Consider the following 21927-nt stretch of genomic DNA (forward strand, 5'->3'; position numbering starts at 1 on the left):
AGCGAGAACAGGCTAAGTGAACGTAGATGGGAAAGGAAAAGGAGCACATCGGATGAGGAAGAGCACGTGGGAGAAGTCGTGACTGGAGGAGAGGGAATGGGAAAGATAACTAGAGAGGATGGAGGACATAAGCCACATGTTTGGATCATAAGAAGGGGGGAGGAGTTGCATGGCTGTTGAAGAAGGAGGAGCAAAAATAGTGAGCAAATGAAAATGTTGCTGGAAGAAGAGGTAGAGCTCGGGGTGCCTTCTAATAGAGTTAATAAGTTGTAATAGTGTTGATGGTATTGGGTAAATATCAGTGGCGGCCCATGCAGGAGAGCGCGGTGAGCGGGGGTGTAGGGGTAGAAGTCGACATACGACTGGATATTGAAACTAAAATGAATAAATAAATAAAACCACTGACCTTGCGCGCCCCGACACGCCAACATCGCACACACACATCATGAACTCACATATTTTAGGGTGCTCTTTTCTGTGATAATGAAGAAAAAAGGGCTGGCTGAAATAAAATATTTGCCTAGAATCACAGTTTGAAACTGGGACTGATCTGTAGATAGGCATCCCATTCACTCTTAATTTGTACATCAAAGGTTAATGCTTTATTTTTAATTGTTGGTGCATGAGATCTGAGTGTGGGCGCCAGCCAGAGGTCACGTGAAAGCTTGGCTCCATTTGGGCTCAAGGGTCCAAGAGGACGTCGAGTTAAGCCAGAGGCAGGCATCTGGCTCGAGCCTATCTCAAGCTTTCAGTTCCTTCCTTCTGCTCCCTGAGATGTAATTTCAGCAGGCAGAGGAGAGAGGTCAGAGGCAGAAAATAAAATAAAAGCAGGGAAAGAGAGATAAGAGATTGAGGGGAAAAGACGGAGAGGTGGCGGAAGGCAGCAGAACTGGTTTGGAAATTTTTAGCAGGACTGCTATTGAGATCCAGTCAGGGCCGGACTGGGAGCAGAAACCAGCCCTGGCAAGCTGCTCAGCCGGCCTCCCCTGGGGTGAGGGGGGAGTGCAGCCGAGCAGTTTGCGAGGGCCGGTTTCGGACGATTTTGTTACAGGAGGCCAACATTGCCGAACCACGGTAACAAAAATGGCCCTCAGGGGGCCAAAACCGGCCCCCACCCTAGCAGCCTACCGGGGAAATGACAGGCGCCCCCTATGGCCAGTCCGGCCCAGAGTCCGCCCCAAGAAGAGGTCTTGGGATGGTTTTAGTCAGCATGACTTGCACGGATGTGAAGAGCGCCTTTTTTCTCCATCTTTTTTTTCTCCATCTCCTGGACCATCTGTTTGAAGAAAGCGCCACCGTCCTCGGGCTTCGCTTCCTCTAGGCCGGATGTTAGTCTTCGTCTCATTGAGCGAGATGCAACCTCTATAAGATGGAAGCTCGGCCGGGTCCCACCTCCGGGGCCTCTGCCTCTCCTCCCTCCGCCGGCCGGGAGTCGATGATTAAAAGAGTTCGGTGCGGAGCCCAGTAGACTGCGATGGGCACCCACCTCATTTACAGTGGGGCGTGCGAGGCGGACGGATCTGAGGGCGCGGAGATGATGCGAGCTTCCTGTGTAGAAAGCATCGCGGTGCGCAGGTGGCGCGCGCGCGGGGATGCTCTACAATGGCGCACCTGGTGATTAATTCATTTATTTGTTCCTTCCACCTGCAGACCACTTTCTGAAGCTTCAGTTGGAGAGAAAGACGGCACATGGCGATGTCTTCGCATTGACCCTGGAGGCTGCGCCTCTGAAAGGGTTTCAGGTGTGACTGGCTCTTTTCTTTTCCAGACGGAACTGGCATGTGGCTAAGCGCGAATCTTCGTCTCCGCCCGCTTTGGCTTCAGTCTTGGACACCGTCTTCTGACACGCGGGGTTTAAATGAGGAAGGGCTCGGTGCGCGAGCGAGCCTCGCATCTTAACCACTGATCAGTGAAGTCCATTCTGCCGTGTGCGGCGAAAGATGAAACGGTATACATTAAGCGAACCCTCTCGCGAATAATTGGGAAACACATTATGTAAAAATAGAGGTTTGCAGAAAGGAAGTAGAGACGATTGTCCGCTTTCTGCAAAGAGCGTTTTCACGTATTCTCCTTTATGCTGCCGGGTGGGGTGTGCTGGAATTGGGTTAGAAAGCAAACTCGAAACTCCTCGGTGAATAGAGGAGCGCATTTGGCTGAAGTTTATAGGTCACTAATGCAGAGACAGGTCAAATCTTGGAAATTCAGAAAGCATCTCGGGCACCGCTGACGGTGACGGGTCAGTTCTGTAGAAACATATTCCCCGTGGATAGTAAAAGACTGCATTGTTACAAAATGCAGCAAGCATTGGCAAAGCCAATATATCTGCCCTTGACCACCAGCCTTTTGGCTTTGTCAATTCTTTTTTTTATTTTGGACATTGTTTTTGTAAAATGTTATTGTTGGGTGCGCTGCCCAATACAATAAAAAAAAAACATTAGCTAAAACCAAAATTATGTTTGTGGATTTCAAAAAGCACATATTGCCATAGTAGTTCCTGGCATTAAAGGGACTTCTTTGTGTATGGATTTGCTCCTTGTGAAAGAGCAGAATGCCGTCGCCACAAGGTGAAGCTACTCCGTGTCTGAAGTGGCTGACCCATGCTGCATGCTGTGGTGGGTGGAATTACAATGTGACTGACACAACTACAGATCAATGGATGAAGAAGGCTGGTTGAAAGTCCCTAAAGGTATACTACATTCATTTTGGTAAAATCAAAAGGTCTTGGTTAACACTAGGCCTAAAACTTTTTTTCTGAGTCTCCAACTCATTCTAAAGGAACATGTATGGTTTTTAACACTTTTACGTTCCTAGGGTTCTCATAAACAGCTGACAGTGGATGGGGTTGCACTACACCTACGTCTGGCACTATTCCAACTCACCCTGGGCAGACTCATCATGTATGAGGCCTCGATGTCCAAGGCTGTAGCTGAAACTCAACACTCTGTAGACATCATCGGCGACGTATAACAACAACAGGTACAGTGCTGGCTTACAGCACTAAACCGAGATGGCTTCACGCCATAACTCCTTGTCGGTGCCAGATCCTTTAGATTCTAGGTTGGTACCAGCCTTACTTAACAAAGATGACCAAAATCAATTAGCATTAACTCCCCCCGACCCGCGCTTCAGAATGAAAGCTTAGCTTTCTGAATAGGATTTCCGACCTGCCTTTCAACCACTCTTCTAAGAGGCACATCAAACATTGGCAACGATGTGGCCAAACCTGTCAAAGGACTTAAGGAGCCTGACAGGATCACCCTGTTATCAGGAAATTCCTGTAGCTCCTCCTTTCCACCAATTCAGCTTCAAGATCTGCTGTCTCAGTTTCAGGGCACTGCACTCAAGCACCGCACTGTGCCGGGTGAGAAAAATCATGCTCTTGGCAGGGTGACACAACGCCCGGAGCAGCCTCACTAGGCAGGAACAAAGGACAACATGACAGACCTTCTCCCGATATCCTCCAGAGATCTTGAAGTCTGTCCCTGTTCAGATCCGGGGAACTCCCTGTCTTTGCTGCTTCTGAAGTGTAAGTTACGACCCCGCACTTCAAGTTATATTTTCTTGATGTGTCCCCTCCAAGATGAAGGTAGGGTGGCCACCACTAAGACTGCTCTTTCTGCTCTCCCTGCATCCTACAGGCACTCCGTGGAATCCCTGTTTCCAGTGGTAAGTCCAACCTGTAGTTCACTTCTTTTTTACCACCTTAGGATCTACAGATCTCCAATGCCTGTAACTAGGTTTGTGTCCTAAGGGATCCCTTGCCACCGACACCAGGTGACTGCAAGGTTACCACATATTTACCTGCCAAGGGTCAGGAATTACTGACAGCTCTTGATTTTGTGGAAGAAAAACAATATTTTCAGTAAAATGATAAGCGAATGCTGCTGTGATTCACCGTCACAATAATAAGAGTTTGGTGCTGCTCGTTGTCGGAAGGAGAGGGCACGTCGGGAGCACCATGCATTTGATGGGAATGTACGCCAGGTCAAACTACTTTTGCATTTTTGCGTTGCATATCAATTTTCTGTCTTGTCTCGGCTCCAATTGATTGAAAATGCTGTTTTCCATCTCACTGTGTGTCTTAAAAAGCAGCATTTCATCGAACGGACTTGACCTTCTTCTCTAGAAAGCATTCTCTCCAAGTGCTGATGTAAGCCAAAATGTAGCAGGCCGTCGGCCATGCTCCGGTGATTTGGTTCTGTGATAAGCCCCGGATCTTACAATGGCCGTCTGAAACTAGGAAGGAAATGTCTGCCTCATCACAGTGCAGTAAGGTCAAACTCCTTGTAATTGGCAGGCACACGGATACACTGGATCATGGATGCCTATTTAATGCTACTCAATATATCAACCTCGGGAGGATGAAAGGATGAGCTAACCTGCTCTGGATTCACTCAATAACCACTTATTTGTGTAGAGGGACCGCTCCCACCAACCTGTAGTCTTATGGTGCGGTAAATAACAAGTGTTACTACGACCCAACTCAATGCTACACTCTTATTGGTCCAAGAAGGTGAACCCTTGTGACCTGCAATGTGGCGTAAGGAAACCTTAGGGGGCCCCCTTGCTAGGAATAGTGTGGTGGTCCCTCGCAATAACCATACCCTAAAGCTGACAAGGTGAGGGACCCACCTTTTATGTCTAGATGACTATGGCCCCTCACACCGCTGGGGATGCTGGGATGCCCGTTATGCCCCTGGACCTGCACACACTCAAACATCTGTACAGCAGGTGTTTGAACCAGATGGAACATCTTGCCAGCTGTTATGAAAAGCATAACGCAGCTTTTAACCCCTTTTCCAGGCGCTTACATCATTCTCTTCAACAGTTATCAGCGTGTTTTCTGTTTACCTCCCTACATGTTTACTGTGCTGCTAATCTAGGGGTCTGGAACATAGCCTTTGGATGTGAAGATTCTGAGTGGATTATTTATTGCGTCAAATACCATATAGAAGTCACGCAAGTCCAGTTAATTTTCTACCCCCTATATGGTGTCCTGCCGTTCCCCCTCCTCTTGGCAACCGCTCTCTTCTCATAATGGTGGAGTATGTTTGAGAGAGGACTTAAGATCTCTGACGCATCCAGCAGTATATGAAATTATTCAGGGACGCCTTACCAGTAAGCAGGACACATGTAAACGTGGACCCAGAAATCGAGTGCATAAAATCTGTAAACTGTGTTGATGTTTTAGGGTGTCAAATAAGTTTAATCGCCCACAATCACTACCAGAAAAAACTGCCATGGCTTCCCTCTGCCTAGCACATGACCTTTTACTCCTTGCTAACACATGAGGGCTTGCTTCAGCATCTCGGTACCTCAAATATTTTTGCCCGTCAACACTGCTGTATTGTAATGAATATAATAGTGGTACCTGCTGGGTGAACCTGATGGGTCTTATTCACAGCGGGGCAGCATTGTGAACTTCTCGACAATGGCAGGTAAACTCAAAACAGAGTATACAGCGGCAGAGAGAGGAGATCTGGAGCGAATAAGACAGAAACTGGAAACATGGTGAGGCATATCACTGGCTTGCCTTGGGCACCCCGGGCATGATACCGCCCTGCAGCCTTGCACATTGTGATCATGAGATGTGTTGATGTTCCTACAAGTTGGCCGCCTTTTTAGGTCAGACTTGAGATCGCACATGCACTGTCGCTTGCAAGATCTTTTGTTTCTTAAAAAAAAGCCTAAAAAAAAACAGCTTAGAGCCCGACCATTACTTATCATTAGTTGGCTTCATTATCACTCTCATTTCCTTGCTTCTCATTGGTCAGCGCGTGCCGGTTTCACTTACTTCTTCATGTGTTTGCGGTTTCGATGGAGCATGGACCAAGTACTAATTAATTTAATGACTAGTATCCTTCTGCTTTGTGTGCTCGGATTCAGGTACTTTCTTTCATGCTTTCCCAGTCGTCACAGGAAAAGGAAGTTAGGGAGAAAATAGGACCTTCAAAATCAGAAAGTTTAATTTCAAGGATTCTTCCAAGAGTTTTCATGTTTATCTTGGGACCAGAATAGGCAATGTCGTGCCAAGAAACCAGATGTAGCACAATAGCCAAATAATTCACAATGGAGACAAGTGGAAAGGTAAAGTTTGCCTCTGGTAACGGGGAGGTCAGGTGAGTTTGTAATAATGATGACCACACCACACGCAAGTGAAGACACTCGGTGCTTATTAGCTTTATACAATTTGTCCGTGTGCGTGAAAATCATTACTGGTCTCTGACAACACATCTTGTATTCTTACTCTTGGTGCAAGTGAGTGTAAGCCAGTGGGAGATGTGTACCAGTGTGGCTTCGCAGCCAATGGTGGCACACCACCCCCAGCATTGGCTGCGCCTTTTTGGCGACGCTGCTGTGCAATATGGCTAAACACCATCGGCAAAGCCAATAGATCTCGCATAGGTGAGACCAGATGGCTTTGCCAGTGCTTGTTTTACATGGGAGACTAGTGGAGCTGAAACAACTTTCTGACAGTGGGTGATTGCCAGGAGTATCAGGTCACTAAACGTATAAACAATCCTGGTGTTACTGAATATGCGAGCGTGAAAATCAACAGTAAATTTCAAGTGGGGAGCGCCTGTTTTTTCGAGGGAAGTATATGGGTGAGATGGTAGTCTGAAACATTTATTGCAAAAATATGGTTTAGTGGTGCAATATGATGCAATATTTTTAAGAGTATTTTCGCTTATTCAAGGGAGATATTTAGAATTGCCTATTCATGAATCAGAGAGGTTTTTTTAGCCATGCATTCACACGAGAGTAAACTAAGTGTGAAGGTTTGTTTCTCATCATACTTTGAGGGATCTACCACCACATTTTATGATGAAAAAGTCCAACTGAGCCTGATATTAAACATATGTAAACTTCAAAAGGGAGCTATATTTTGGAATGTTGCCATTCACATGCCTCATTCTTCTATCTCCAATGAACATGAATACAAGAGTGGCAGAAATCTGTTAGCAAATGCCATCTCTTTGGAACTACATAATGTAAACTTAGATATCCATCAGAGAGGAATGTGAGTTGTTTGTCAAAAGGTTTTCTGCGACCTCTCCCTCACTACCATTTACCTTCCACTGCATGTGAACAAAGAGCCAATTCTGCCTGAAAACATATATGATTACAGTAGCGACTGCTACCGAAGGGGCGTGGGGATGGTTGGGTGGGGTCAGGGAGCGGAGGTAATTAAAAATAATAAAAAAGAAAAGAAAACTTACTCGGCGGCTGCGGTTGCCATTGCAGCTGCCATGTCTTCTCCAGGAGGAAGCACCCAGCCTCTTCGAATCCTCTGACCAATCACAATGCTGAAATAAGCAGCGTTGTGATTGGTCTGAGTGCCGCGGTACGGCGTTCAGACAGGGGCTTGGAGGCTAGGCATGATCTCCACTAAGGCTGTATAATACAGTCTGTGGTGAACATGCACGGTGCGCATGGCAGTTTGGCCGACCCGAGACGTCCGGCCAAATCTTCATGCGCACTTTCGGTGCAGGCACCACTCCTCCCGCCTCAACGTCAGGGGGGCCGTCCCCCCCCCCCGCCCTATCAGCGGGGATGCACTGCAGTGAAAATGCAATAGTCAAAATAAAATTATAATAACGGACAATCATTTTATTTTTACTTTTCACTGCTTTAAAGCAGTGGGGCGAAGCTCCTCCGCTAAGATTGATTGAGCGTCTTCTCTTTCCAATAGTTTTCTGATTTGTCTCCAGGTCTGGAGGTGCTAAGGCACTGGCTGCACCTCCATTCCAGCTCCCATGTGGAAGACTGGAAATGGGGAAGGTGGGGGGGCTCCAACACACAGTTTGGAATGCACAAGGTAGTTTTAGAGTTATGTTTAGTGACGCCAACGTTGAGGATTGTGATCACATCTAGTGAAACAGATGCAAGCTACCATGGGCCTGGCCAAACCCTTCACAGTGGCAACCAGCCGGGCATAGGCCTTGAAAGGTGAATGGGCAGTCTGTCCATTGCAGAGACGTGCAGAGAGATGTGAAGAGTAGGAGAGATACCTAGCACTGGGAAGAAGAAATAAGGACACTTGAGACGGCTGTGTGCTGATCCACAACTCTGCATTGGAGCTTTGGCTGCACAGCACCTGATTAAAAACATAGAACCATAATAATGACTGTACATGCAGCATATACCACACACTGGATTGCCTCTCCATGGTTCAGTAATAGGTAGCATTCTGTTTTATGCTATAATTTTATTAACATTTTTATTGTAGTTCAAACAAATGTGGGTGTCATTAAAAGCAGGTTATCAAGGCCCCTTTCCCAATGTTGCCAATTGCTTTATCCTACTTTGCCAGGATTTGCCCGTTACGCGCTAATAGTTGAACAATTGCAAAGAGCAAACTATTGTGCATCCCCAAGGGTTAACAGCTATACACAAAACAGGGAGTGTCTCCGTCTCGTGACTCTGAAGTGAGGTGTAGCTCGGAATCAGTACAAGTCACGTGTCTGGCCAGTGCCACTGAAAAGCCAGTAGTGTTGGGGTCATGTCTTTTGATTTTCCTGCAGGAGATGAAACTTGGACTATGGGGCACTGATTCGAGACATACGTGCTGCATGCTATAGGCAAAGGCAATATATGCCACACACAATAGCACAATCCCATCTTCCAGCCTCCCTTCAATGCCTCATTTCCAGAAAACCCTCAATTATTGTTTGTAGAGTGCACATCCCTCCTACAGGTACCTAGGTGCTATAAACACAAGTAGAACTCGAAACTGCAGCTTTTGAAAAAGGAAAAACACTGGAACATGCATTTTCAGGAAGTGACCGAAGGCCTGAAACTCCATCTCAAGAGCCACCAGAACAGTCCCATTCTATGAACCCTTCAGGCCTTCAAAAAAGAACCAAAGAACACGCCGTCTCCCTGGGACTGCGGTAGTTCATCCTGTAAATGCTTTTTCATGGCTGAATTCGAACTTATCCCAATGATTCGGAACCAACTATTCAAGCTAAATTGTTGTGCATTTGTTAATAAAACAGTGTTTCTCAAAGTCACAGTACTCATGTTAGCCATCTTGATAGGAAGATGAAGCTAAGTGACCCATCAAGATTCAAGCCTGCGACCTTGGGCTCAGTGAACAGAACCGTGGCCAGCAGTGGTGTAACGAGTCCACTGAACCACCAAACCCGGGTGGCTCAGTAAACTTTGGGGCTGGATTGGGGAGTGGGATAGGTCAAGCTACTGAATCAGAGCACATATGGGCAGACGTCTGCGGCAGTTTGTAACAGGACTAAACAATACCGGGTTGAAGACTAATTGGCCAAGATATGGGCGATCAAATTGCAGCCAGGCTGAGGTTCTTCCATTCAACTATCTATACTTCTGTTCCTGGACTCTCACTGCTGCCTATTCTCAATTTCACCAAATTGTTTAGGCTTCACCTCTGATCTTATGCATGCCCGTGACTGGACAGAGAGTCCTATGTGTAAGGCAATAGTAGCAGGTGCTACTGGGCGCTATGTTGCCAACAAATTGCACATTTGAGCTGTGTTGGATGCATGGGGTGTCCCGTTGAAGAGTGTTGTTCTAAGCACAGTGATTACACAACTATATGCTGCTGTATTGAATGTGTGTGAAATGTTCTGTTGAAAATGTTCTGCTGGATTTTATGCATGTAACATGTTGCAAGAGATGTGTGTTGTTGTGGGGGCAGTGATGTCTAACTAGAAGGCACATCTGTGTTGAGAGTTTGTGAGTGTTAACCATGCCTAGTTTGATTCTGTAAAAGGCAGTGACAGATCAGGTCTAACTACGCATGGGAAGAGAGCCACTGGGCAGACCCCTGCAATAGAAAGGTTGTCAAGGAGAAAGAGGGTAGCCCTTAGGCAAGACAGGGGGTAAGGTGGACAGCTGAGCCTTGGAAGAGGCAGGCAACAATGAAAAGTGCTGAGAGGGGAACAGAGCCAACGTGAAGACAATGGATTTCAAGCATTGGGAAAGAAGGGATGCTTAGACAGAATATCGTAAACAGAAATATCGTGGGACAAAATATTGTGTCAAGAATATCGAGGACAAATATACTGTGAAGATAAGTTTCCACAGGTGAGCAACGTTTTACTATATATGACTCCACATTTATGTACCTTGACCATATCTATATATATCTATATATCTATCTATATATATATATATATATATATATATATATATATATATATATATATATATATATATATATATATATATATATATATATATAAATATCTCTTCAAGGTACATAAATGTGGAGTTACGGATAGTAAATCTATACTTACCTATTTGGACTTACCTTTTTGATATTTTGGTCTTCCATATTTTTGACACAATAGTATGTCCACAAGATATTTCTGTTTCCGATATTCTGTCAGTGATCCGATTATGGCTGACTGAGTGGTAGGAAGCAGGGTCTGCCCGGGTAAAAGGAGGTTTGGAAATGCCTGGAAGAGAGGGTTGCAGGATTTGCAGGGAAGAGAGGAGGCTTGAGTCCAGTGCTTCTTCGCAACCATATGCCGTACTGGGGTTCCCATTGCCAATTTATGAATTTATTGTTAATGCTTTGCAGAGCACTAATCTTGAACTTGTGGTCTATTCAGAGCATTACCCACCGAGATGGGCGCTAAGCCGGTGGTACTGTAGGTTGAAGAGTGGGGTATTAACAAGTGGCGGGCCCAGTCCCTCAAAGAGGGGGCTGATTGCAATCCATTTGTCTAAAGAGTGAAGGGCGGTGTCTGCTCCGCTTTATTGAATAGGTGAGTGTGCTCATGAGTTAGCTACACTGCCAGCATCAGGTATAAAGGATTCTAGGCCAGAGTCCACGTTTATCAGGCAGACATCCAGCGTGTCAGGCCTTTCATCTCGACCCCTTCTTTGGCGAGTTGTAAGGAAGCTTGGTGGGGCTGATCAGAGATTGAGAGAGGGGTTCTACGCACACCCCAGTGCCTGGCCTTGGAGCACCGTTTGAGTAGTGTGTTGGATGAGAGAGGAGTCCTCCAAGAAGACATCAGCCTCGGTCTGTGGGTCCTTGGAGTGAAAAGCCTCGACCTCCCTGCAGCGTCTGCATCTTGCTGGGGTCTCTGCGGGCTGGGTTCATTCTGCAGAAGTCAGTGGACTTTTCAGGCCGGAATTGACCCTGCCTTGTTCACTGTCCTTTCATTTTGCTGCAGGTGTCTTGTGAGAGTGAAAGTGGGCAGCTGTATCTCGGCTTGCTGGACGCGGCTGGGCCCGTGTGGTAAAGGGTGAGCGAGTGACTGCCAGAGGCATGAACATGAGTGACCTGGCATATCCGGGGATGGCAGATTTCATATCAGGCTGGTGCCTCCGAAAGGCAGGTGGGACCGACTGGGGCAGTGCCTGGTAGAGTCAGGAGAACTGCGTATGAAAGGCCAGTAGGGCACCACCAGTCTTCTGCAAAGCTCAGCCTGTCCACCCTGGTAGGAGAGCGAGAGGCACTAGGGATACAGAAATAAAGACATGGCACTGTTAGAATGAACTTCTGCACGGTGGGTTTATGTTTCAAAATTGTTTTTATCACTCGTTCCACAGATTCGCAATTGAGAAAGGACGATGGGGACAGTGACTGAGAGCCTGTGACCGCCCCGCAGGAAGAGGCGAGCACGTGGGATCCGGGACCACAGGGAGCTGGCGGATCCAAGGGCATCCAGGTATGGAAGGAGTTCTGTGCCAGGGCTGTGCTTTCAGGGACACTGCCCCGTGGGAGCTAAACCCCTTGAGATGTGTTTGCATGATTGCATCTGTTGAGCCGCAGCGCAGTCGTACCACTCTATCTATGCCTGTCTTTCATTGAAATCTTGTCTTGCTTGCAGCATTTTGCACAGGGAGTAGCAGCATTTTTTTGTTGTCAGCTGGAGGTGAATGTATGTCAATCACCGACATTTAAAAAGATCTCAGGGCTCGATTCACAAAAGGACTTTGGCAGTGGTGTAATATTAACCCTCGTAGTCCCCGCGGTGCGGGGGTTGGGGGGCTGAGCTCTAGGGGCCCTCTCCAGCACTGTGCACGGGAGGCGGGCCCCTGGCATTACAGATCCTGACTGTGTCCGGAGCATGGCGAACCTCCTGCAGGGGGCCCCACTCAAGTATCTACGGCACTGGCTTTAGGACTCGAAAAGTTACGAGTGAAGAGTTTCCGTACTTGGGGCGAAATATTCGCGATTGAGCACTGCAGTGAGGAGATCCGCCCCGAAAGCGGAGATTCCATCAGAAGTTTAGAGACTTAGCATGGGTGAATTTACAAGTCGAAAGTCTCATTGCGAAATGGGCACGCCATGTCTTGGGCTGCTCTGATGTGCCCAGAAGCTCTTCATAAACTGGACTTGCGTATCTTAGGACCAAAATCCATTTGTACAAATCTCTCCACCATATCAGATCAGAATTCAAACATCTGATGAGCATTCCAACCATCAAGTTTGTCCCCCGGGGAGGCAGATCAGACTCCTACCTCATGGTCAAATTATGGAATTCACTCTCTTCACCCCTGAGATCTCAACATGATCATACTATAAAAAAAAATCTTAAAACTTGGCTTTTCTCTTATCATTTACATGTGTGTGTTTCCTCTCCAGTGGCATTTCTCCTAGCCCTGAGAAGCCTTCGTGTAGCTGTGTGCTTCATATTCATTCCCTCTAGTGTGACTAGTGCATTGGCTGGATGTGGGAGCTGTGGTTCTGTAGCTCACCATAACTGATACATTTCAGATGTTCAACTCTGGATTATAATTATGTCACCTCTTCTGTTTCTTATTGCGTGGCCTATCTTTAGCAAGGCTTTTTTCCCTTGAGTGTGTTTGGTTTTATTGTAATACACATGAGACCCCTGACATTATCCACTAAGCACAGCATGATGGCATGACATTCTGCTGTGGACTGTGCCCGTTTCACTTCCCTTCAGAGTCCTCAAGGTACAGCCTCGTCCATGCTCAGCAGGACCCAGCGGCAGGATGGTCCTCTAACTACGCCTTGCATGCAGAACCATCATTTACACAGCGCCCACTACACGCAACCTTTGGTTGATCCCTGCGGACACTGTTCCTCTGCGACCAGTCCCCGTGCCCTTCCATCCTTCAGTGCACAGCCAACCCGCGTGGGCCTTGGGCACTAGACCTGGCCTTTGGCATAGCCCTGGATCCACAGCCTGTGGAGCTGCAAGTGACAGTCTATAAACATATTTCATGAATAAAACAGAACCTAATTAGCAAAGTCTTTTGCTGATGGAAGCTGTGTTTGCAAACTTGTAGTCATAATCATGGAGGGCATAGTGCCCCAGTGGTGTACAACCCCTCCCCCAATGGACTCGGTGAACCGTTTTTGTGTGCAGTAGGAAAGAAAACCCACACAACGTGGATTTTATTTAAATATGGAGGTAAGAACGTTTCTTTCCTTGTGATGAAAATGGTCTTTTCGCTGTTCATGCAAATTCATGATTACATGAAAGACAACGTTCTCAAAGCAATGTCTACCCCAGGCGCTGTTCTCAAAGCACCAGTTATTTCAAGATGGCAAACAGAATGTGGAAGAATCACAAAAAAGATTTAATCATTTTTAATGTCCTATGTTTTGAATCCTAATTTGCCTCCTAGTGAGACACATATTTAATACAGTTGAAATGTAGTGTACTGTTCTACAGGGAAGTCTCTTTATGGAATGGAGTGCGTCAAGTGGCCACATTATGTGAGCACAGGGTAAACCCAAAACTGACACAAGTTGTGATTTGGGCTCCCAGTTTTATGGTATTTATGTTTTTTTGCCATTTCCGTCTGTATTTATCCATATTTATTTTTTGCTAAATTAACTGTGTTTATCCGGTATTTATTTGAGGTTCTGTAAAAACGTGAAGCTGAAACTAGTAGATTTCCACTTTTTTAACCAACAAATGTACTCCCATACTTGAATGCCTGACAGGTTTCAATGATATGAATGCACACAGCTGATGAATCAATACACTGTTGTGATAACCTGCATGTTTGAGCATCAGTCTTGTGCACATCTACCACTGTTCAAGCCTCATTAGGAAACGTTTTCTCTTGTAACTCCCTTATCAGTCAATCTGCGCAGTCTTTGGCTGTCACGGACAACGCTTAGAATTACAAAAAAAACAATATAAATTCTGGTGTTATCCATATTTAAAAGACAGATCAGAAAATAGATACTTGTATTTATCTGTAAATATCAGTTAAAACGGAAATTGTGAGCCTTAGCGGTAATATACCATAGATGCACAGAATAAAAGCGATGCAACTTTTATTATAAGCAGCTTCTGCTAGGTCAAAACTGCTTTACACACATTGTTTTACTCTGGGAGGTAGAAAGAGCAATGACGAAGGCATTTATTTTGGCGCATAATATTTTGAATGTGTTCTGCTGAATGTTTCTTTGTTAAAAAATGTACTTTAAAGCATAGGCGCCCCTTTCCTATCAATGTGCATGGATATACCAAAATAGCTAAATAATAATGCCACAGAATGTGCCACAATTGCAGTGAGCATATATTATCATAGACACTGCACAGAGATGAAACGCCAGGGTACCACTGTCAGCAACAAGATTTCCTCACAAGTAAATATATAGAGACGAGAGTGGTGTATGCACAGACCAGATGTCTTTGTAAAAGCTGCATTGAGACCGAAGACTGCAGGCTATGGACAAGTAGATGTGCTCACAGAAAGTAAATAGAGAAGAAAGACTGCATGTGCACCGGGTAGAATTCCTCATAGAGACTGAGTGGGTTTTACACTGTCACAGATTGCAGCTAGATGCCCTCGCAGAGATTATACAGTGATGGGATTAAACATTGGCAAGTTTCTCCATTTAGAAGCTGTATAATATAACAATTGTTTTGTAGCTCCCTATAGCTTGTAAACGGCATTGTGAGAATATTTTCTTATAGATAGTTATTAAACAGTTTAACGTATGCCTTCGAACAGTTTCTAATCAATGACCAGATTAATTAGAAAGTAATCTAATTACATTAATTCAAACCTATCATTGCACAAATTAATGTTATGATACACTTCATTATTGCTTTTGGCACTTTCATTATAAATTGATTATATCAGTTATAGTATTTTACATAAAACGGCTTAATTTAATAGGCTAGCATGAATCACGTTATAGTTTTGGTTTATATGTGATCTGGGTATAAGAAAACAAACACAATGCCATTTGCGTGTTTATGTTTGAATGTGCATTTATATTTTTGCCAGGTAGATAAATAAACGTGGCCTAATAAATAGGGGAGAGGATGTTGCCTAAGAGCTAGGGCGGTAGACCTTGAAGCTGGGAAACCGGGTTCGAGTCTTGGCAGGGACGCTCAACAGACTGTGATGCTGGGCAAATCACTTACTCTCCTCGTGCCTAACAAAAACATTAATGTGTCTGTCTGCAATGCAATTGGTGCTCATGTAAAGCGCTCTGAAACCTAGTTTGAGCTATATAAAACTCCCCCCCAAAAAACTGTTAATAGGAGCAAGTACAATAACCGTGCAGACCAACTCATTCCTTACTGCACAGGTCAAACCCCATGTTTTTCCACTGTAGAGCTGGGTGTCTGAGCCTAGATCATATCCGCGTTCATCATGGCTTCGATGTGTGGGCCCATGCATTGGCTCTTTTCTTTTTTTTTTTTTTTTTTAATCCTCATTTATACGGTCTTTATCATAATGGCAACAGGGTCACCTCTTAATCGTGCACGGATGAAGGCCCAGAGAGGCAAGGTTAAGCCATGTCATAAGAACCAGCAAATTCCAATAAGTTTGATCGAGCAGTGTACCACCTTAGGAAAACTCAAGAAGTTGCTTGATCGTATTGTTTAAATCATAGGATTTCCCTTCCTACCCTACTACCTAGCCCTGTCCCAAAGTTCCCAAAATTTAGTGTGTTTGCTGTTTCCTCTCAGATCATCCAACTTTCTAAACTTGTTCATTGCCCTAACCCAATCGTCAACACACACCTCACGTCTAGCTAGTAACTTAGATAAAAATAAAAAATGGTTCTGATTTTTACTTAAATTATTGCTAGAATCAGCCGTGTCTAAAATGCCAAATATGATAGTGAAAGAGCTTACCTTGACGTTAAAATCTAGAACTTTGTCAACAATCTTACCAACTGCGTGGCAGTAAATGTCAAGGTGAGTGCATGTGTAGAACATGTGTATGTCATTGGCCTTCAACTCTCCGCATTTGGGACATTTTTTCATCATCTGTGTATTCATTCATCTTTGACAATTTTTTGGGTGTCCAATACGACCTATGCAAAGTAAAAAGATGATTTCTCCTAAGAGGTGCAGAAACAATAATATACCATAAAAAAGTGCAAGATACTTGCCAAGAATGTTGCAAGTCTTGAGCCGGAAAGATTTTCTTCCAAACGTCTTCGGGTATGTCAAAATCGGTCTTGTTTCCCTTGATCAAGTACCAGTACCACATCGAAACATCCTTTCGAGTTGGGTTTTTCAGTAAATCCTCCTCCAGCTTCCTGCAAGGGTCCGGTAGTGTCTCTCGTCCTCTGGCCCAGCTGGCCATCTGGTAGTATTTGAATCTTGATATATTGTTGTTAGTTCTTTCCGCTAGGATGTCCCAGTGTTTAAGATTCCCATTTTTGAGAAGGTCTCCCCACTTCTCTATTCCTGCTTTCTTCAGAGGTCTTGCTAGGGCGTCTTTCAGACAGTCTGGAGTGCCCGGCGAGTTCCATATTGGAGCCAGAGGACTATAATACGGAAACTTCCATATTTTACTTATCTCGGATCAAGTTTTATATGCTGATCTTAATACCTTCAATCTAATCTTTTTAAAATATTTGGGGGGCCGAACTTATAAAGACATTGATCATGATTGGTTACAGCTTTCCCGTAGGCAGGATAGGACTCGCGGGCAAGAAATAAAATCCAGATATTTTTAAAATGAAAAGCTTTATAATACGTGGCTAAATCTGGGCTGGCGATCCCCTCGCGACATTTCTTTTGGCAAAGCTTTCTCCAGGCTATTCTTACCCCTTTAGATTCCCAGATAAAGGAAATGATTTCACTTTCTTATACTCACAGAATTAAACTCCAAAGGGATTGCATTGAATATGAATGTGAACTTTGGTAGAATGGACATTTTGACGACGTTTGATCTCCCCAAGAAAGTAAAATGTAGACAGCTCCATGATTTTAACAGTTTCCTCATTTCTTTGGTTTTGAGATCAAGATTGACTTGAGCAGCTTCTTCAATGTTTCTTGCATTGACTCTTACCCGCGCTCAGGATAGAAGTCATACGCAAGAGTTTCCTGCTGACATATGCTGATGAAGGCCGAGTGCCAGTAACACTGGAGCAGGCAAGATTCAAGGCTATCCATTTGAGCTGATGCCATTATCATTATGTGATTGTGTAACTCGAGCTGCATCACATGTTCAGCTGTTTTGTATTGGATTTATGCATGTGTGCATGAAAACCATATTCATGTCACACACTCTACAAATGATGGTGAGTATATAAAGAAGAGCAAACTGTACTTTTGAATTTGCAGTCCTAGAGTATAACCCCAGTATCAACAAAGGCCTGGCAGTGACATTATATATGAAGTTTTTTTCACGCATTAGTATAATTTAACATCATTTGTTGCAAATTCCGTGACCCTCATTACATGATATTAGTTATTTCCTGTATGGACTGGCAATATTGTAGGCAAACGTATACTCTAGCATTGTATGCAAAAGCACATACTGAAAAGTACTCACTGTGACATGTACTACTCTACGACTCACTTAACATCCAAGTTATCATAGACAAGGGAACTCCAGGATGTGAGAGGGACCATCGGTAAGGTTATATGTAGAGGAACATAAGGTCCCTTCCAGAGAAATATTTCCGACAATACATATAGAAAATAAATAATGTCTATAGCAGCCTAGAATAGGATCATATACTCAGTAATTTAATAAATATTCAGAAAAAAACAGAAAGCCATGAGGGCTTGAGAGAAAGACAGGAAAACTGAACAAAATATATAACCAAAAAACTCAGACATTTACAGCGTGATTCCACAAGTATTGAATTAACACCACGTATTTTCATAAGGTAACCATGCTATTTATCTCACTATAAAACACATTTGAAATAGTCATGGTACTTTTTGGTCGACGACATTTCAATCCCTCATTGAAATATGGGTACCATCATCAGGACTTGAAATATATTTCAGAGAGAAGAAATGCCTGTCACAAAAAGAGAATACAAGGATAAGAAAAGTAAAGAAAAATAATAAAAGAGAGAGAAGGAAAGAAAGAAAAGAAAAGACCCAAAATGAGAATCAGTAATAAAAAAATTAGAATCAATAATAAAATTAATAACACAGCAGTCTCCCATACCATGCATGCCCTTGAAGAAAGGACGTGCAACTAATAACTGTTGCAATGAAAATGCTGTCATAGTAACTATGAGTCATGCTCAAAAGTGATACCTCTGTGCATAGTCTGACAGTATTACATAGTGCAATTTTGCAATAATAAGGTGCTTCCCTATGCAGGGGGGAACCGTATTAGTAATTGCTTTCAGTGTAATGCCACGAGTGCGTCAGGGGTCAAAATTGCAGCCTGAAAAAACAGATAGAACTAGTTAAGACGACCATGTAAGGCCTCTAGTGATAACAATATCAGGCATAACAGAGCATCCTTACCAGCTCAATAATGTAGAATTACATCATGAGGATTTGCGAACCAAGGTGGTTGGTCTGGTATAATATGGGTGTCTAGGAAAAAAATGGGGGACTAAAATGATGAAGAGACCAATGCGAAATAACAAAAAACAAGAAAGTGTGATAATTGTGGTTACCTGGTAGAATAGTGATACGGCACCAACCGGTGCTTGTGCAGAGTATATCCGGCAGCGTGAGATGCTACGACCCGTAACGCGGGTCAATTTCCTCCAGGTTGCAAGGATGCGGAATCGCGGGTCGGGGGTAGCAGCGAAGTGCTGCTCTTGGCAGCGAAGTGAGTGCTCACGGTTCGGAACACGCAGTAGCGTGCGGCTCTTGGTAGGAACAAGTTATTTCTGCCAAGGGCCATGCACACCGATAATTAGAAGACCGGAAGTGGGCGTGCTTGTGATATAAAAAAGAAGAATGGTCCCAGATGGGAAAGATGGCGGCCATCCTGGAAAGGGGAAGGATGCTCAAGAGAGGAAACGAGGATATGGATTAGAGAAGGTGGGGAATTAAACAAGGAGGAGGGTTGCAAACAGAATGGAAGAGAAGACACAGAGGGACAGATCCAACAAATGTAGCACGTTTTAGCAGCACATAGGGTATCATGTATCCAATATATTGGATTTAGACAATAAAAGCAATATATTCTACCATGTCGATTCAAAGCTTTTATTCGGTTAATATACATCAACCATATAAGCACAGACATAATATCAGTCATCATGTAAAAACAGGACTATCCTTGATATAAATACATGGGACTTCGTAGGCATGTGAAAGTCTTAGTACAGAAAGTGCAAGTGCAATATTACAGTACAAAAAATATCCTTATATACTGACAATCAATAGCAATAGGCATTAATTGCCTAAGACTAGTAGATTTAGTTGAAAATGTAACTAGACAAAAACAAAAGTGCAAATGCAAAAATATAGTACATGTAAAAATCCGGATAGACCAACTATCAAATATCAATGGATTTCAGGATAAATGTAGCTAAATAAAAACACAATCCTGGATCTTCTAATTTAAAAAGCAATTTCATGGCATCTTTAGCCGACCTTATGTTATAAAATAAGAAAAAAGGTTTCAGATAAAACATTCTAAAATTAAGATAAAATTTGCAAATTAATAAGAAATGGCAGCAGCTTTGGTGGGATATACCATCACATGGGCATCGTTGAACAGTACTCTGTTTCATAACTGGAAAATTAACAAGGTGATGTATTGTACCCAATCTTAAATGTGTCAGTACATATCGGTGCGATGCTCTTGTCACGACTGACAAGTAAGATTGGAAACCCTCTTTAATTTCCAGTTGCTGGTAGAGCATAAAGGTAGTTTGCTTGTTGATTACATTAAAACGGGCCTTCAATTGCTGTGATAAAAAAATTGATTTTATCTCATTTTTAGTGACAGAGGCTATGCGCCCAGGGTCCAGCCGTATATCATAATTAAATAGGGTTTTGTACCAATGCGAGATGTATTTAAGCCATGGTATTTTTAGACAATTCTCCATTTTGACACAATCCCGTATAATAGATTGGCAGAACTTTGTCTCTTCCTTTGACCAAATTGATTTCCATAATAGGAGGGGTCGTAATGAGACAATGTCTGATATATAAGCAATGCCCACTTCCCGGTGAATGAGTTCCGTCGAAGCAGAGGTGGGGCACACAGTAAGCGTTTTAAAAAGACATTTTCTGCTTGCAAAAGAGAATTCGCTTGGATATGTCCCCAAACACCAGCACCATAGAGAGCGGCAGAAACGCATCTTGCCTCATAAATTGCCATCATGTCTTTTATACGACGGTGGCCCAATTTGGCAGTAAATCTAAAAATGCCGTTTGTATTTCTCTCCATCTTAGAGCGGACATTCTCCTGTTCCTGTGCCCATGACCCATTTCCAGCAAATGTAATACCCAAATAACAAAATGATTTTACAGTTAAAACTTTAAAGTCCTCTATGTAAAATCGTCTGGCTGTTATTGGGTTTTTGCTACAAGCCATAACAAAAGTTTTTGATTTATTAATTAAAAGTTTTCTTTTGGTAATAAATATAGTAAAATTGTCGATAAGACGCTGAAGCCCAATAGGGGTCTGAGATAATAAAACCGCGTCGTCCGCGTATAAAAGAATTGGGATAGGGTTTCCTTCAATCCTAGGTGCGTCAGCTTCAAATGTTTTCAGGGTGGCATCAACATTATTAATAAATAAAGAAAACAATAATGGTGCCAGCACACACCCCTGGCAGATACCTCTCTTAACTTTAAAAGGGGGGGTATACTCGCCTGAATATCCATACCGCACCTTACTAGTTAGTGCTTCATATAATCTTGCTAGAAAGTAAACTATATCTTTTGGGGCACCCATTTCTAGCAATAGAGGACATAAGATCGAATGGTCTACTAAATCAAAAGCGCTACTCAAATCGGCAAAGCATAAATATAGGTTGCCCTCCTTTGCCAATGTATACTTCCCGATCAGAAGATCTAAATTTACGCACTGCTCCAATGTTCCCAATCCTTTCCTAAACTCATATTGGGCTTGTGAGAGGATCGACTTTTCTATAGCCCAATCTTCTAGTCTAGAAAGCATGACCCTACTCAAAATCTTTATAGAAGAGTCCAGTAGTGAGATTGGGCGGTAATTACGGGCATCAGTCTTTACCCCCTTCTTATAAATTGGGATTATTATTGACTGGCCCCATGATGCTGGAATTTCTGTTTCAGAAGCAACATTAAATACTCTAGTTAACAAAGGTGACCATAAATCCATATTGTTTTTATAGAGGTCTATCGGGACACCATCTGGGCCGGGTGCCTTACCACCCTTACTACTGGATATACCATCTAAGACCTCCCCACTACTAATCATTAGAGGTATAATTGGCCATTGAACTGGCATATCATGTGGTTTAGCAGATATGGTATTACTATTGGTAGAATTAAAAATATTTGAAAAGTGTTCTGCCCAAGGTTACAAGTAATATGGTAATTAAATTCTGGTACATGGTCATCTTTCAAAAAGGAACTATTAACAGTATCCCAGAATAGCTTGCTATTTTTTATATCAGCTGCGTAGCTTAATTTTTCCCATGCGTCATCGCAGAGTTAAGCTTTTCTTGTCTCCAGGGCAGAATTATACTCTGCTCGTAGAGTCCTAATTATATCCCTATCTCGTGGATTACACCCCAGGGCTTGTTTAAGGTGATGTAGGGCCGCTGTACAGTTC

The 21927-nt window shown here is 43.6% G+C and overlaps 1 protein-coding gene across 2 annotated transcripts in view; it reads left to right on the top strand.

Moving 5' to 3' along the window:
- The window catches only part of RBFOX3 (RNA binding fox-1 homolog 3), a 2040484-nt gene that overhangs the window by 459961 nt on the left and 1558596 nt on the right, over positions 1–21927 (top strand). For both annotated transcript variants that reach the window (XM_085617449.1, XM_085617452.1), the window contains exon 2: positions 11542–11660. The gene's annotated coding sequence lies outside the window, so the exon portion shown is untranslated. The remainder of the gene's footprint in view (positions 1–11541; positions 11661–21927) is intronic.

The sequence above is a fragment of the Triturus cristatus genome, chromosome 7, assembly GCF_964204655.1.
Source record: "Triturus cristatus chromosome 7, aTriCri1.1, whole genome shotgun sequence".
NCBI classification, from domain to species: domain Eukaryota; kingdom Metazoa; phylum Chordata; class Amphibia; order Caudata; family Salamandridae; genus Triturus; species Triturus cristatus.